The sequence below is a fragment of the Bombus affinis genome, chromosome 2 (genome assembly GCF_024516045.1).
Source record: "Bombus affinis isolate iyBomAffi1 chromosome 2, iyBomAffi1.2, whole genome shotgun sequence".
Classification (NCBI taxonomy): Eukaryota; Metazoa; Arthropoda; class Insecta; order Hymenoptera; family Apidae; genus Bombus; species Bombus affinis.
The window spans coordinates 2,537,151-2,553,715 of NC_066345.1; the positions used below are offsets into that span (position 1 = coordinate 2,537,151).

Here is a 16,565-nt window from a genome sequence, read left to right on the forward strand (position 1 = left end):
TTAGATGCATATTAGGCAGAAACAAGGTGCAAGTGTAATATATTATCTACTTATGCCTGTTGCAATAATGGCTGTAATAAATATCTTCTGCCTCGTGTACTGTAATATCGGTTATGACAAATATCTTGCGAAAGTAAAAAATCTTGATATTGCAGGAAAGCAGCGCGGCTGATGACAATTCCTTTTAAGTAAGGTGATCCATTTCGTTGTAGAAATACGTTACGATGTTTCCATCACGTTAGTTTGAAATGTAAAGCATTTGGCTTCTGGATCCATTACTTTCGCGAAATGAAAAAATCCTCTCGCTTTTCGTACACTCCAAATCCCTTTCATAAACAAACAAACAAAAAAAAAACTGTTCATTTATTGAGAAAACAGTCGGATTCTTTGCTAGACTCAAACATGTCTCGAGCATCCTTATTTGTAACATGAAACTACTTGAAACCATCTAAAACAGTAACATCCTTAACCCAAGTGACGTTTGCTTTCTTTTATGATACACATCTCTTGTGCAATTAAATCCAAATGAACTTGCGTTATTGCGGATGAAAGGGGAACAACTGCATTTCTTAAATTGACATTATTACATTTGTTTGAGAAAGAATTCAGATATGAACTTCGTGTTTAATATTGGAATACCAGTGCTATCGATAAAACATCAAATAATTCCTTTCCACCTGTGCTATCGATAAAATTTCTGCTCATCAGATAACATCGTTCGTGTCATAAATCTTATTCGAAACGCGTTATCAACGATCGTATCTAGATATTTTGAAAATCATTTTTTTTTTTTTATTAATTCTGAGTTTCATTTCTGCAAGAGTTCACGTTCTTGCTATATACTTCTGAGAAAAAAATATATTTTATATTGAATTGCTCCAAATTGAAGCGTTTGACAATCAGAAACCTCAAGTTAATATTAGTAAAATTAAAAACTAATTCAACATACATATACACATTGCTTCGGTATATTTCTTACGTATATCAAACAGTAAAATAATACGTGCTACATTGACACGTAAAAGTGAATAATGATTAAATTATCGATGATAATTTTCGATGTTTAAACTGCTATAGCTTCATTGAAAGATGTGGTTCGTTTTAAAGCGTGAAGCTTTAACTTTCGCAATCCTCAGTTCATCTTGAGGTGAATTATTATACGTGTTGGTTGGTTTATTCAAGAGACGAGTGATAAAATTGTAATAGTCAGTGTATATTAAAATCACTTTAAATACAAGTACAGAGACAGTGTATCCCGACAGCGTAATCATCACTCGCTCAATGCTACTGTTCAACACTACGCTCCCTATTCGACTGTGTGACTCACTATAATGATTCGCTATACTGTTTGTCCTAGAGAACATGTTCGTCTATTTGTATCGATCGATGGTATTGTAAAAACTTGAAATGTAACTCCGGTTGACGATTACAAATAACGGCGATAATATTTTGTCCGGAAGTCGTTTACCTTTGGACCTAACAAACCAAAACAATGTTGACACTCCAAGGCGCAACAATATAAGTCACTCGCGAATCGAATCTTCCGTTGACTGATGTGCAGCTACAATCTTTTCATAAACAGGTGTTTCTACAGTAAGCAGGAATAAAAGCAAAGATGCTTCTTCTTCTCGAAGATTATACAAATCCAAACGGCTCTACGGACATTGGAAATGTTTCTTATGACTAAAAGCACAATGAGTTTAAAGATTGAAGTCTCTCCTTTACAGATGATCTCTCAAAACTTTATGTGCGACTTTTCATTGCCGCTTTATCGAACTTCGAATGCAGGAAAAAATATGCCAGGAAGAAGTTGGACATGTACCTTGTGTATATTACGTGTGCTTGGTGCATTTAAGCTTGAGAAATGTATACTGTAACTGTTTAAATATCGACAATTTTGCATCGAAAATTTAGTGATCCTTTATTTTTGCACGCTGGTGTATAAATCATTTCCTAACACGATTTAAGCGTCAAGTATCTGCATCAGCAAGTGAACACCGCGTATTCTTCCATCACATTGCTAATACAACATGCTCGGCTTCGTTGTCTCGTACGGTAAATGGCGCAGAGTGCTACGCCACGATACGGGGTTATCTCGTTGCGTCGTGTGAGACGTTTCAGAGGCAATTTGGTTGCGATGAGTCTTCGGTGCAGTTCTAACGTATCCTACTCTAGACAACGACCAAGCATCTAGCGAGCTTTTAGATTGTTATACGCTAGTAATAGCTGTTCTGACTTCTCTACAGAATATCACGTAATATCACGTCAAAGATTTAGAACAGTATTTACGATATTTGTAAAAGAATATTTTTTTATGCAAAATGATGATACGTCAAGGAATAGGGATACTTTATACGTCTGTACATATACAGGTTGTCCCAATAATTTTGTGAATCTGTCACGTAAAATATACGCGTAGAGATAAATAATGTCCTCATATTTCAATTTTTCGTGCGATACTCTATGAGCTCGTTGATGCTCCGTGGTAATTAATTTTTCAGCAAGATAGAGCATGAACTTTATTTTGGACACATCTGGATATCTGACAGAATTTGCGTGTACGATAAGTTGGCTTATAAAGGATTATTAAATATCATAATTTAAAATTATATTATCGTCATAGAGGATGTCCAAAATGTCAACCGACATACTTTGCCAACATGTTTGGAGGTCATCTTCAGCTAAAAATATTGGTCCATTCGTCTTCGTTGTCGAGTTAGCACATTATTCTCGCACTCGTTGAAACGAGCTGTACGTTCGTTTACGTAATGTTTGTTTTGTATCGATCAAACATTTCGGAAAGTTTGTGTAAACCAACGTACACTAGTGTAAATCAGCGTAAAAATATAGTTTGAAATAAACGATTATTAACGACTCATACTGTACGTAACATCTTTTGCTCAAAATAAATTCCCAAACACGTTGACAAAGCTTGTCGGTTGAGACGTGGGACATCTGGTATATGCAGAATTCTATTAACGAATATGTACTTTTTAAGGAAACAATTAAGGTGATTAGAATAGATTAAGATAAAATATCAAACATTTAGATCCTTATTGTTATTTCGCTTCAACCTACGTTCTTTAATAACACAGTCAACGTTGAATTCATTTTTCTTTCCGATCGGTGAACACTCAGATAAGACCCTACTTTTCCGTATTCATTACGCGTTATAGTAAATCTATGGTAAAGCCGCATTATCTTCCGAACAGATTTCGGATACGTCAAGAACAATTTAACTTTGACGAGACATCCTTATTCGCCTAGGTTACCTTGTTTTCTCGTTCACGGCACAAAAAATAAACAAGCCAAGTTAACGCTCTGAACTCCCGATAGAATTTACGTGGTGATTGTCCATTAGGAATGCTTAGAATGCCATCGCGTTAGGGAAAACTATCTGTAATTAATTGATAAAATAGGACGAAAGGTATTTGTTTTCTTCTTAGCGAAAGAGCAACGTCGTTAACTGCGTTCCCCTCTAATAAACAATCCTTTCGATGTTAAAATTGATTTAAAAAATATACATTATACTCTGTGCTACTGACGTCGTTGTAACGCTCAATTATTTGTTAATAGATTGCGGAAATTTATGTATTTATGGAAAATTTACGGATGTGGAAATGAACATAATATGCAGTACAATATGCAAAAGCGCGTTAAATATCTAAATTAAAGAAGCTTTTGCAACGATATTTCGCGAGTAAAAGAGATCTCATTTCTATAGCCGTGTTTATAAAAGTATGAATTTACATAAAAGTTCACGGTTTGTTTACGAGCAATATTTATCAAAATTATTATGTAATTATGAATCTATAATTATTCAATGAACAAATAATGTAAATAATGAATGTTTAAAAAGCTATGGTAATCTGTATTACAACCTGAGATTGAATTTAATCAAGGAACCAGAAAACACAATTAAGAAGGAAAGGACTTCTTGTTTTCGTATCGACATATGGATCAACTCAAGTTAATCGACGATACAAACCTTTGATTGTAAATAAACCATAAATAAATAAATCATTTAAAATTTCGAAACCCGCATATATTTGTGTAATTACGTAAACTTACATAAATATTATTAACTACTTTTATTTACCGAAAACCAAATTATACTAAATATATCCATAAACTACTACTAAAAAAAAAAAAAAACAAACAAAGCAAGAACTGGTAGAAAAGTGGTGGACAGAATAGTTGTGTACACATGTACGAAAGGTTTGATTACAAGCATTCCACAGCTTCGAAAATAGTTCTTGACAAGCGATCACTCCTTTAAGGGTTCTTGAATGCCAGAGCATGCGATGTGAATCTCGACTAATTAACGTGAGTTTGGCTGGATCGTTAAAGTGGACGTAGCCATCAGGCTCCGGTTGCGATGAAGTAGTACTTGTCTTCTACCGATTTTAATGAAACAAAGTACGGCTACTAATTATCGCACCACGAACTGTATATTTAAGTTCGACCATGTAATCTATTGATTTGGAAATTAAGATAATTCTATTGTTGGGCGCAACAGAAGAGATTTAATTACAGTCAAAGGCGGGCCCTTACTTATATTTGTAATTCTGTTAATTGCAATACGTTTGCCAGCTACGATTTATTCTTGTAACTAGTCGCTTATGATTTCAGAAATTCTGACAGATATTTCACTCTGATTAAATTGTTGTAAATTTAACTGATCATTTAATTGAATAAAATAATTATTTGATTAAATTGAACTAATTATTTACAGTAGCAAACCACAATATTTATCGGAAAATTATATCCATATTGTATAAACTATATATCACATTATATAAATATATAAATGTCAAACTATATCTGTGGAAGAGAAACTTCAGATGGAAACAAATAATAACAACAAGTGCCGGCAGTGAAAGTCTAACACTCCATAAAATGATTTTTACTCAATTAAAATAATAGGATCTGCAATTAATCCAATTGCAAATATTTGACGTTGCTATAATCTTAACCATGATACATAAAATTATCATATACTGTAACAGATACTTCGATATTCCACGATTCGAAATTTCGTTAAAAAGAAGATACTCATAGCGATAGCATTGCAAATGATGCAAACATTTATAAAGTATTTACAAGTATTATGATGTAAAATTAAACAACAGGATTGTCATGTCAAGTTTAGCGAACGAAGAGGTGCTAAAGCATATTGCTAGATGTACCTTTTGTTTCGTTAATGATAATATGAGTGTACGAGGAGTACCACGCACACAACTTTCAAAAATTGAAATAAAATTCACGTATGTATACTCGCTGTTACAATCTCTCATCGATATATATATGTACTCTTTTCCAATTAATATAACTTGTCACTGTTATACCTTTTGATATTTTCGAAACATTCTCGAAAGCCATTTTATAATACTATACAAAACGATTTTATTTTATATATATATATTTATTTACAAACGATAGAACAGAGAAGCTATAACTAATTAACTAAAACTGTTTCTTAATAAAGTAATAAAATACGACTAGAGCAACTAAATCAATACAACTAGACAACTCGTAACGACTAACGACAACTCACAATTCATGACAATTAACAACTAACGATGACTCTTTCTTTTTCTGCCAAGGTGTTCCTTTTTAAGATTTTCTGTCCTCTCATCACACACACGTTTTTCCACTCGTCCACGATCAAATATGGTCGTGTTCGCCTTGTCAGGAACCCTTTCTCCGAAAGGGTCACGGACGTGTCCTTGGGTCCGATAACTCGTGATGATTTCCCATCCCTTCTGGCGCGTCAGCACTTTCACTTTTATCTTCACTATGTAGCAGGTATTCCTTACAAGTTCATAGAGTTCAACGCGATTAATTCACCATATACTAAAACTGTTACACGAAATTGTTCCAGACATATATTCACAAATAAGAAGTATCGTAATTTTATTAAATATAATCGGCCAGTATTAAATATAATCGGCCACTGTTTATTTTTCTTTTTTAGTACAATTGGAATTTAACGAGAGAGAAGTTAGTTAGAAACCTGTTCAAAAGTTCACGTTGTAAATAAAAGTAATTCGTGACGATTTCTCTTTTCGTTGTTAAATAAATGCGAGCATCGCGGTAACGATATTCTCCAGAAGGATGTTTTGCAAGATGTAGATGTTTAAAACGATCGACAATGCAATAAGTAATATTGTTTGTACGATGTTTCGTGTTTTTAATGGGGAATAAAGTCACTCGTTGTAAGCGGAAATGATTTTTTTAAATTGTCAAGCGTCGTATTCGCTGGAGTAACAGTGTTTTATTAATATTTAATAATATTTTAATGGCCCGCCACAAACCAAAGGCGAAGCAGACGAGGAGCAGGTTAAGTGGTCGCTTGACTGTATTTGTCAGACGACTTTTCTGTTTGCATGCCGGCTGCTCGTTTGTTCCACGTACAGGCAGTCATTGTTCTCCCAGATTATTTTTCCTCTTTCGTTTCCTGGTTATCCCCTTGTGCACGTAGGCGGTACAATCGAACTTTTTTTTTCTCCTTTCATATCTTTCTAAGCTTTCATTCGAATTGCTGCGCTACGAAACTGCATTAACCGTGATCCCGTTTCGTAACGTTTAATTAGTCAACTTCGGTTGCAACTCCTCATTATACTTTCTATATTAAATTTGTTTCTGCAAATGATATGCGTTTAAATCGAGATTCTAATGTAAATAATGTTCGCTTGTAAAGAGGATGCAGCTTAGTACGTTCCGTAATATTTTTATGAAATCAATTAACATAATTAGGAATACGGGATATTATGCAATGCATAAATTCTATTTCATCGTATCGTATCTACGTCTATGTGTATATTTAATCCAATTAATGGATCTTGTATTTACATCAAGATTGTTACCGAAATAAATATATTAATATACAAACAAGATAGTTTTGAAAATTACGATACTTCTTATTAGAAAGAAATTTGTATTAAACTGTACATATTTATGAATTATATAGTATTATCGAATTATTTAATTATGTAAAACTTTATACGGATTAATTTGTTACGTGTTCAAGAATAATTATTTAATTAGGTGTATTTTTCTTTCTCCATTTACAGAATTATCTTTATTACAATCAATTATAATATAATAATATTATTAATCTATTTAATTATATGTTGTATATTACCATTTAATACAATATTGCTAAATATATATATGTCGGAGATGAGGGGACATCGGGGCCTTTCTTTTGGAATTTTTGGGAAGATCCCCAATACTTTAGTCTAGACTATTTATTATAGTTGTACTTAAATGATAAAACTTAGAAATAGTTGTTATGATTCAATTCTATTATGTTTGTCCGAGATTTGTGACGGTGGGCTTGGGTTCGAGGTGACACAACTAGTCGCCGAACGTAGCCACGGTCGCAGGATGAACGTTTTTACCTAACAGAGAAGTGCCAGTATTATGAGACACACGTTGTATTAACCATCAAACCCCAGGCAGGAGCAATGTCAGCTCTACGTGGGTCTGCCTGGCAACGGCAGCTGGAATTTTGTTGATATCCCCGGTCAATATGCAACGAACAAACGCGATCGTAAGGAGAGGAAAATTCCCATCAGTCATTTGTTTTTGCGATCACCTTGGAGAGTTTTGCACATCGCCTTTACGTGCATATTATACCGAGCGTCAGAGCAAACGTTACTTTATGATTTAAAATATATTCTACGTTTAACAAAGAGTTATCCCGTCGACCGTGGATTCGTTATTGAACCTAAGAACATTATCACTAACATCTCGAGTGTTTAATCACAACGGCTATTTGTCAAACTTTGTAAAAATCAATATTTATACCAGTAAATATAATCTCTATTGTACAACAACGATGGCTAGTCCGAATGAAGATTCGTTACACGCCCATGAACCTAACGCTAACCCGACATATACATATATATTATACATATGACGCAGTAAAGATTTTAAGAACTTGGACTTATGGCACTTATCCAATATAGGATAATATATCTTATAAAGTTTTTTTCTTAAATCCTTTACTCAAATGTTCCTATTTGTTGCTGCAAATGGCAAAAGGCACATTTGTTTTGCCTTTCTTATTTTACTCGCACGCGAATCGCAATGAAATTTGAAAATCAAATGCTACTGCGATATTCGAACATTTTGGATCTCTGTGATATTCTGTAACATGTGGGAAAGTTTATTCGCAAATGGCAGAAATTTAACAAAAGCAAATGCAGTTCAGATAATTCGCGATGCCAATAGGAAACGCTTGAACGATTCCAATTTAAGTGGCGGAGCACCGAGCATCCATGATATTTACACAGCCACTCGATAATATCAAATTTTATACGCGATCCCCGATAAATAACGCCTGTATTTAAAATCACGCCGAGTCTATAAATCCTGAGGTCAAAGATGAAAATATCGGGAGTTCAACTACTCTGGCCTAGTTAAAGTTAATAAACTATTAATAGAGACAACTGCCAATACTGCTGCGCGACTGTTTTCGACCAAAAACTTCGACACACTGACAATATTATTGACAGTTGCTACACTTTTAGTCGATACATTAGACTGATAAATGTAAATAACAAATTAAATATTTAGATTAGCATCTTCTTACATCTTTAGATGTTGCAAGCTATGAATACTATACATGTATACTAAGCAAGAATTTCTGTTAATTGCTAGAAAATGTATAAATGCATAAATAATTTACTGCTTCACTTACTACTTATCTGGGTAATATTAATATTTATTATTACTCAATAAACATCACTTTCAAATGATTATTGTCCTTTCACGGTACTATAGCACATCTTTGATTGTACTATATGTGTAAGTACAAGTTAATGGAGATCTTATTATAAAAATTTATCGTCCAAATTTTACATATATTTAATTTCATTATTATTCGTTTCCACAATTTCCACTTCTATTAATTGATCATTTCCATAAATATAGCCATTCGTATTCGCATATGCATCCGTACATATACACCCATATCATTATAAAATTATACACATATACGTATCATTTATAATGATACTATTGAAACATAATTCTATATCGATAATAAACGTTAATAAAGAACGTGTTCTCGGCAAATTATAACGCAATTATGCTTTACTCAAGAAAGTTTATCCTCCTGGGTAACAAATCTAGCAAGATATTTGATATTTGCGACTTCACAATGTTTTATACATTTTAAAATAAACTGTCTTGCAAAAAAATGCTTCTGAAGATTGACAAAAATGTATGTTGTAATATTATTAGAGATATTCATCTGAGAAGAGAGCAGTAGAATTAGAAAAGTAATTAAAAGATGAAACTTCAATATCAAGTTCAAATATTCAATGGCTATTATTATATTATATGTATGTACACACACACACACACACACACACGTGTGTGTGCAGCACTGCAATTAGCTACCTAGCTTTGTTTGTTCTAATATATATGTGTATATATATATACATATATATATATATTAGAACAAACAAAGCTAGGTAGCTAATTGCAGTACTAATTGTTGATACACTAATTTATAAATAATTAAATTTAAAATTGAACCTTTACCAAAACCAAAAGTATGAAACTACAAAAAATAGACGGAAAGGAAATACATCTTTTTAATAGATGACTCAACATACATAACATCAGAACAATTGTTAAATTACAAAGACAAAATTACTTTTAGAACACATCATTCCAGTCGATTTTAAACTCCTATCAAATCTTTTTAATAGATAATTTAATATACCTGACGTTAAAACAATTGCCTAAAATTCATTCCAAAACACGTTGTTCCAACCAATTTTAAATTCAAAACCTTTCTAATAGATAATTTATAACGTAAGTAACATATATGATATTAAAAAGATTGTCTAATATTATTCTCAAAACGCATCCATTCCAGACGATTTTTAATTCAAAATCTTTCTTAAACAGATTATTGAAAATAAGTGATATTAAAACAACTGCTTGAAATTAATTCCAAAGCACGTCGTTCCAATCGATTTTAAATTCAAAACCTTTCTAATAGATAATTTATAACGTAAGTAACATATATGATATTAAAACGATTGTCTAATATTATTTCCAAAACACGTCATTCCAGACAATTTTTAATTCAAAATCTTTTTAATTAAACAAATAATTGAAAATACATGATATTAAAATAATTGCCTGAAATTCATTTTAAATCATATCGTTCCAATCGATTTTAAATCGAAAACTACAAGATGTTAGTTATGCACGACGGTAGAGTTGTAAGTTTAATGCGTATTAATTATTACTGCAATAATCGCAGAAGATAGTCGCTGGGTAGCCGTCACTGGTAGATGATTACGTAGTTAATCGAGTTCGGGGCCTTGCGAACATTTTGAAATAGGTGTAAGCGTGGTTTCCGCTGGTATTTAATCGAGCTGCAGCATGATTTAATTTGATTTGCTGGACGAGGCCTACGATCCATTGGGAGTATCGTAGATAGCTATGGAACAGGTGCCTGGCGTATCTAGTTCATTTACCATGCGGTTAATCATATCCGAGGGGAACATAGCTGCAGATCTCAAAGGATTTATCTGTTAACGATTTGCGTTTAAGTTAATTGAAAGTTGCCGGCGTCGAGGTGCTTGGCAACTTAATAATATTATGCCAATCTAGTCTGAGCCGAGAATATTAATTTCGTCGCGAACAGGCTCAGGAATTCAACATCTTCTGAATGTTTTAAAACCTTCTGCGACCAATTTCTTTTAGCGGTGAACGCAATAATGTGATAGTACAGGCAATAATAAATTCAAATTTCAAGGAAATTCAGCTAAGCGTGACTTTCAAAGTGGGGTATCGTGCGGCGTTTCGCAAAATTCGGCCAAACTATAGCTCCGAAGTGGTAGAGGAAACAACAAATTTTCATGCGGCAAAATTCAAGCTGATGTACGTGTCCACTGCAGAAACAGCATTTCTTTTTTTTTTATGGGAGATATAAATTCATTTATACGCTATGTAACGAAATGCGAAAGAATGCGAAGGTTGAGAGGTAACGTGAAAGGAACTGGGGAAGGAAAATATTCCTCTTCTTAGAGAAAAAGAAAAATGAAAGTGCAAAGTCAGGGGGAGCAATAAGTAGCATATTTATGACTTATAAATGTCAGGAAGTAGAGACAGGATATTGATCTATAATTCATAAGAACGTATGCGAAGGTTTAGATGGATGAATGTTTAGAAGTTGCCAAGTCCATTTCAAAGCCGCGAAGGCCAAAATTAATAAATATTATGTTATTATAAATTCATTTGTACACCGATCAATGTTATCACTCTCTGTAAGAAAATATTATACACTTGAGTATAATATTGAATAATTTACAAGATATTTTAGCTACAATTTTATAGAATACAACGCAATACCCCTTCACTGGTTTGGTGCACATAAAAATTTATAGCTAAATTTCAAATCTTTAGATGTGCAGGCTGGACGAATACGAGTTGAAATATAAGTCGAAACCGTTTAACTCTGCCTAGTAAAACATTTTCTGTCATCTATCGTTTCACAGCTACAACTTGGCCCAGTTACGTGAAACACACTTTATAATTCCATTTTTTAATAGGTCTCAGTAATGTGAAGAAAATTGTAGCATCTTCAGCAATTTTTTTAAAAGTTAGGCACCTATCTCGAGACATATTGTTCCATTTACCCCGTAGAGATAATAATGAATAATAATAACGAAATCAAAGGTAGAAAATGAATATAATCATTGACGATAACGCAGAAGGAACAAAGAAGTTACTAAACGTATTTGCTTTCGTTCGAGGAAACTCTGCGAATGTAGACATCCTCAAACGACTTGTCATAGTTAAAGCACGAAAATATATAGATCGATGAAATTTTTCTAGAAAAAGAATAAAGATAAGAATGAAAAAACGTGTTGAGTACATTCTTTTGATAAAACATACTGCTTTGTTAAAATGTTTAAAAGGTAGTAAACGAACATTGATATAACCGACTAATTCCCATACTAGTTTTAGAACAGCCGCCAGAATGCTTTGTCAGTTGTCGCAGTGGAGCGTAATTTCTGAGGACGGAGCAGCGACAAAAATTTACGTCCGTTTCAGTTGAAAATATGCCGACACGTACGCACATAGACATTGAAAATGCGCGCGTGAGAAAAATCGTGGAGGCGACGGGGGCGGGTAAAAAGGGGGTCGAAAGAGAGACAGGAAGTACGTAGAGAGAACAAAACAAGGTGAACAAGAAAAAAGCAGAGAGAGAGAGAGAGAAAGCTAGATTACCCAGGGAAATATAAACAAAGAACGCTTTCCGTACGTGTCAGCTGAATGAACAATGGTTATGGCGAAAGTTCTCTAACGGTACGTCCTGCACCTATGCGAGTATCGCGAATGTGCACCTACATTTCTGGATTGTCGACGATTTGTCAGCGAAACTTTCGTAGAGTTCCAGTATCCCGTTCTCGTACGAGAACTACCGACACCTGCGGAAAGTATGTCTTTTTCGATAGAAAACGGCCTGTTACGATAACGATGAGTAATGACCATTGCATATTTCCATTTCTCGGCTGATCGAGAAACAACATAAATAACGACGAATTTTTATCGCGAATTAATAAATGGCAATAGTTTCTCATGAAGTTCGCTAGTTTATATAACGCTATTTACTTCTTTTCGTTTTGGGAGACTTTACATTAGTTTGAAACATTGAATGTACGAATTAAGTGTATGAAACTTTGCCACCAGCTCCAGCATATTCTATGCGTAAAAAGAAGCAAATAGTGTCATATAAATTCGTGAATTTTATGATAGAGGTATAACATAAATACGATATAAATTGATTCTCGTCTAACATAGCGATTAAATAGAGATTAACCTAAAGCGTGGACAGACTGACGAGATCCTTTGATTTTCAGGATTAATATACATTAGGTTGTCCGAAAAGTTTCTTTCATTTTATAAGGAAATAATAGATGAACAACAATTTCTGTTTTATATTATTTTATTGAATTAGGTATGATCCATTTCGTTATAATATAATATTGCATAATTCAATAAACTAGTATAAAACAGGAAACATTGTGTGTCTATTATTTCTTTATAAAACGAAAGAAACTTTTCGGACAACCTAATACATATTATATCGCGAAATTCTAAATAGAGAAGATAAAAAGCTACTAACTATAAATGATTATGTATGAGGAATTAATATAAGTGTTGAAGTAATTAGTTCAAGAAGAACTTCACATCTTTTTTTTGTATATCCGTGACCTGGACACCACTGTTACGTAGAAAGTAGAATTTAGTGAAGCAAAAAAATTAAAAACAAGGAGAGGTCCATATTATTGTGCCTTTCAATATGAATGTTGTTTTGGGTTACAAGGTCTACAAAAAAAGGAGCTATAAGTAGATTTCTGCTATTGCTGTTTCTTGTAGCATTCAGGTAGAGCTACACACCAAGGTTAACTTTTTGGTAATGTCCTTTGCTATAAATATATGAACGTACTCCCTATCATTCTTCCTATTGTATTGTAATACTGTAAGGGTGAGGATCTAGATCAGCATACACTATACCTGTACTTATACCTATACTTATTTCAATATATTTTTTATTACAAATTCATCCACTCGTTTCTCTATCAGTCAGCCTCAACAATAAGCAAATTTGTAGATCAATTGAAATTAAAGAAAATCAATGCGGATTTCTTAATGCGATAAATTCAATCTTTTATAAATATCATTTATGGAAGAGCAGGTAATATTTTAAAATGAAACTAAATCAAACATCACCAATCTGTTCTTTTACTTTGTCGAACGGTAAACAATTCTGTTGTTGCTTTGTATATTTGTTACACATATTTAATAAGTTACTTATAACACTGATTTTATTTCATGGAAGAATTCTGCGACGTCCTAAGAATGATTAACATCTTACGCAAAGTAAAAATAGATTGTAAAGTAGCTTTATTGATTAAGAGATTTTTAAAATTTGTAAACATATTCCAAAGCTCTAGAGCTCTTTTCATAAAATATCTTTTTGGATATAAATCTATACTGTTATTATCGGTATACGCGTCCAAGTACTATTCATCTTCTCTCAAATTATACAAATATTCGAAAATGTAAATTGAAGCTATATAGATCAATGGGGACATGAATTTATGGTTGAATCGATTAAGTACAATAACAATTTAATGGAATGGGTTCACCTGTCGAAGATATAGAGGTTGGCTGCACGTGGCGTAAATACGTGTATTTTTTTTACCAACAGCTCTCTGTTTTGTCGCATTAATAGGGAAATGAGTGAATGATTTGGAAAGTTGTTGATATTGAAAATCAGGCCATATTGCCACTGAGAATACATTTTTTCCAAGCATCATTTTTTGTTAAAATACGCACTGATAAATACACATCCATCGAAACTAGAAAATATATCGCAGAATGTTACGCTTAAGTTAAAATTTTAATACTTTTTGCAAATATTACTTATTAAAAATTGTTTCAGATATATTTCACAATTAAAAGAAAACAGAGTAAATTATTTAGAAAAGAATTAATCATTAAATTAATTCACAAATTTAGTATCACTAAATTTAACGTTATTTTGCTATTTTCTAAAAATTCTGTGATGTCGAATTTCGGACACTGCAGTACTATGCAGTAGACATAATGTGCTGAAAATGGCAGCGACTATATTATGTGACCTAAAATTACAGAAAAGTTTTCTAGAATTCCATGACGCGTTCGCTAACGCTCCTATTAATATCAAATTACCTTTAGTATTTCCTTAAAATTTCACCTCTGTAATCTGAAAATCTATCAAAATATTCTTCCACAAATATTTACAAAAATAGAAACGTGAATAAATTCTAACATATAAGTGCACATATTACCTACACTTAGTTATAAACTATCAGCAAATCACATTACTTCTAGACTTATCGCTAGACGTCAGTAAAGAAGTTTATCAATAATAATTTCAAAAGACAATTTCCTAATTAAGTTATTCAATGAAATTCGTATCCGTAAATTTCAGTGTTTTCGAATATAATACATTGGCTAGAAAGAATTATACAATGCTATTTATAAAAGTGCAGATAACTCTTTTATTCAACAAAAATTTTGTTCGACGATTTCATAGTCGACTGGCTATTCGACAGCATTTAACTTTTGATGAAGAGCTTTTTTTATCGGTCTATTGACAGAGTGTAAAAAATCGTAGCAACCATTATGACCACTCCTACAGGAAGCCTAAGTTTCAACTTTAAATTCTCAACTATTCGCTTCTCCTAATAAACTTCGTTGCTCGATTTAGGATCGATGGATCACCTCACCGCGGGGACTTCGTAATACGCCTTAATGAACTCTAATGGAATTCAATCGGCAGTCCTCGAGAACTTCAACCCGAGCGACACATTTGTGTTGCGAATACCTGGCTCATATATTGCCAGGGTTGCGCATAGAGTACAGTGCTTATGATAGATTATCCTAACAATGGAGCCAGCTTCGCAATACCTACGTCAACATCATAAATAGCTGTATATGAACGTACGTAGATCGGTATGTCGTACGTAAATCAAACAGAATTTCTTTAAGATGTTTTCTCCCCAACATTCATGAATCTTCCTGATTGCTCGAGCCTTGAGAAATTAAATCGTCCTGCGAATTCAAAGGTCATTTACAATTAGAATTATGAGTAGACTGCGGGTGCTTACGCGTTCAAGAAAAATTGAAATGCACGAAAATATTTAGAATAAAATTGTAATAAAGTATGAACAGAATGTTTGCTTAGGTATTTCTTTAATGATGCACACAAAAATATGTTGTTATTTCTATATTCAGAGGTAGGATCACAATAGTTATTGCTATATTGTACGGATAAATCTATCACACCGTTCTGAGCCGAAAAAACCTTTATTGCACATACATAGACCAGGGAAAAAAAAGAAAACAAAAGAGCATCCTAAAAACTATCGATTGAGTCTATCGATTGTATCTAGAACAATCTTCTAGTTACTGTTTTTTTGTAACTAGTGCATCCGCATGTGGAGGGCGAGCACGAACTCATGTTGTCATTTTCAACAAAATATTTAACACAGTAGTGATAAGAATTCCAGTTTTTATTCATGGTATATTCTATCATAACATTGAAAGAAATATTTTTGGATCTGAAGTTTCATTTCAATTGCCTCAGAAAAAAGATATTATATATATGTCTATTATATAACATCGATATTAAGATAAAAGCTGATTTCGTTGAAAACAACGCCTCAAATGGAAAAAATTCTTCGTATATTTTCGACTTATTTTTCATGTACCATCATTCCTTTTCCCGGTATTTCACCAATAGTGGAACAACACATATATTCAAAATTTAATGCATATTCTTCACCTTTCTTATTGCACTATAAACTACGTTAATTAATCTAAATACAAAATTAGGCTTAGTTCCACCGTAAGAAAATAGCTTATAAATATTTTGGATATTTGAATGAAAATATCGTTTGCATAAAAATTAATTGCAAATATTGAACATAAAATATTGAAACAACATTTTAACAGATTATACTTTACTCCGCTCC

At 32.8% G+C, this 16,565-nt stretch overlaps 1 protein-coding gene and 1 long non-coding RNA gene across 11 annotated transcripts in view; one reads left to right on the forward strand and one right to left on the reverse strand.

Moving 5' to 3' along the window:
- The window catches only part of LOC126913833 (uncharacterized), a 380,764-nt gene extending 367,278 nt beyond the window's left edge, over positions 1–13,486 (forward strand). The window contains exon 11 of the long non-coding RNA XR_007709440.1: positions 13,445–13,486. This is a non-coding gene — a long non-coding RNA (uncharacterized LOC126913833). The remainder of the gene's footprint in view (positions 1–13,444) is intronic.
- LOC126929011 (acetylcholine receptor subunit alpha-like) overlaps positions 1–16,565 on the reverse strand; it is a 406,609-nt gene that overhangs the window by 375,508 nt on the left and 14,536 nt on the right. The gene's annotated exons all lie outside the window — the stretch shown is intronic.